General features: G+C 48.6%; 1 pseudogene; it reads left to right on the top strand.

Moving 5' to 3' along the window:
* The first annotated feature begins 521 nt into the window (after positions 1–521).
* On the top strand, positions 522–1,065 carry LOC147417954 (uncharacterized; annotated as a pseudogene).
* The last annotated feature ends 1,369 nt before the right edge of the window (positions 1,066–2,434 follow it).

The following is a 2,434-nucleotide window of genomic DNA, read 5'->3' as shown; positions in this document are numbered from 1 at the left end:
TAAAGTGAACCAAATTTAGAACCATGGGCTATAATAAGATGACCCTTCGCAACACGCTGGTGCACCCCATTTTTGTCGACACAAGGAGAAGCCAGCAGCAGCAGGTGTACGACATTAGGCTGGATGATGATATCGGACTTTGGCAGGACTTATATGCATATTGGAGCAGGTACGATGGAGATATGTATGTCAAATGCGGCAATTTACAGGTTGATGATGGTTTTTTGGAGCTCTACTAGCCGAAATCTTAACGGTGTGTGTGCTAATTCTGTCGACAAGTTCACCGGAATCAAAAAATTTGATGGTCGTGGCGGTCATCGCTTTAATCAAGGGAAATCTCGGCATCCGAAGTTGTCTATGTGTAGCCGCTTATGCTATTTTGCGGCCATGATGGCCTTGGCATAGGAGCATGAGTTCTTGTGTTAAGGTATGCAGAGCTATGCATGAATGATCGGCCGCGGGTTGGTCTCGTGGGAAGGGGGTTCAAGTAGAGAGGATAATATAAAAAAAGGAATTTTTTAATGAAACTAGAGGCATGGAGTGACGAGAAAAAGTTGCGCCACTGGTTGTGCTCGCATGGAGAGGATGGCCAAGCCTTGCATGGGAAAGGCCAGGTCTGCAAGCCAGGTGGGTGGCCATCTGTCCAGATAGCGCTGCATGAGAGAGCAGGTGACGGGAACCAGGAGTTGCATGGGGAAAGGAAAGGACGGCATGCAGAGCACTGGAGGAAAAAAGCAGAAGCCCAGCCAGTACGGGGGGGCAGAAGTGGTCGTGACCAAGTGGATCCCAGGGCCACCACGAGCAAAAAAACGAGGGCGAGCAGCCTAGGGGGTGACCAGCAAGACAGAGCAGGGCCAAGAGGTTGTCGCAAGGGGAAGGGGAGTGCGCCACAGGAGGGGCAGTAGCCCGTTGGATAGGGGAATAGGTGATGCTATGTTGGGGATGGTCGCCAGGGCTTGAGAAGGTGAGCGCTGCTGAGGAGCAGCCTGTGGTGATCATGGGGGGCTGCCAAAGAGCAAGACGCAAGTCGCTAGGACAATATAGTCAGGCATGGGCGGCCAGTAGAGAGCGTTGCCTGCACAGTAAAAGGGCAGGGAGATGCCGCCAAGTGGGTGCACCATTGGTTGGGGCTGCAGACCAATCCGAGAAGGATCACAAAAAGCAGCCCACGAAGAAGAGAAACTGCCAACGAGGGTGGCCGGTTACGAGGAGGAAAGGAGAGTCGCCATGGTGGCAAATGAAAAGCACGGATTGTAGTGGCCATTAACGCCATCATTGTACCTACATATATGTGTTGATGCATGATTTTTTTATGGTTTATGCGAGTGCTCGACTCGGTTCACTTTTGGTCCTTCGTCTTGTCTTGTGCTAGTCCGTGGTAGTGTCGACTCCGGACCACACGGGTGTGTGCACAGAGAGAGAGAGAGAGAGAGAGAGAGAGAGAGAGAGAGAGAGAGAGAGAGAGAGAGATTGTGGTTGCAGATTGGGTGTGGATTAGTGGTGCTGAGGTGTTTATGTGTGAGTGTGTGCAGCCAGTGGTGTTCAAAGGCAAGTGTGTGCAATTGCAATTTGCAGATTGTGTATCACTGTGTGTGATTCTGTGTGGTTAGGGGTGCGGGTTAATCCCTAGGCTATAGAGAGGCAAGCTTGGAGTGTGCTAGGGTTCTCTCCCCCTTCCCCCTTTCTATCAGTGGTGCCCCCACTAAGGACCTACTGATTGTTCCTCTGTGAAGTTTTAAAGCTTGAAGATGATGCATGATATCGACTTGGTGCTTGCTGGAGATGAAGAGGCTACAGATTGGTTTTCTGATCTAGAGCTATACCTATTACATTTGAGAATTCGTGGACATGAAGCTAAATTGAAGGCACTACCATTGGTTCTGCAAGGACAAGCCAAAGCTTGGTTTGAAGAATTGAAGGTTACAAATTGGCAATCGATGCACGAGATTCGAAAGCAATTTGTTGAAGCTTTTTAGAAGCGGGATTCTCCATCGGACTTGGGTGACCAATTGAGCAAGATGAAGCAAGATGTAAGTGAAGATTTTGCTTTGTTTTTGGAGAAATTTGAGTCTATTTGGGAGAGACTAGCTGTTGTTACATGTGTCGAGAGCAGTTTCTAGCCTGTTTGCATCCGCGAATCAAGGAGAAGGTCGAGTGTGGTGCTGCAAAGGACTATGCGCGAACGGTTTGCTTGGCGAAGGTAAAGAGCAGGAAAGCAAACAGAAAGCTGGAGAGGGCTTGTTGACGCCTGCAGTTTATGGGTATTGTAACATTTAATGGCCTAGTAACTTGTGTGTAGCGGAAAATAGCATGAACATAGTGAGCATTTCATTAGAATAGCTTCCTAATGAGAATAACAAGAGTGCTTGGGTGGAGAGAGCAACAAAAAGCATAACACCTAGTTAGATAGCATGAACAATACTTCAAAAGAGAG

Source organism: Adiantum capillus-veneris, chromosome 30 (genome assembly GCF_014529385.1).
Source record: "Adiantum capillus-veneris isolate H3 chromosome 30, ASM1452938v2, whole genome shotgun sequence".
Classification (NCBI taxonomy): Eukaryota; Viridiplantae; Streptophyta; class Polypodiopsida; order Polypodiales; family Pteridaceae; genus Adiantum; species Adiantum capillus-veneris.
This window is presented reverse-complemented; position numbering and strand designations above follow the sequence as displayed.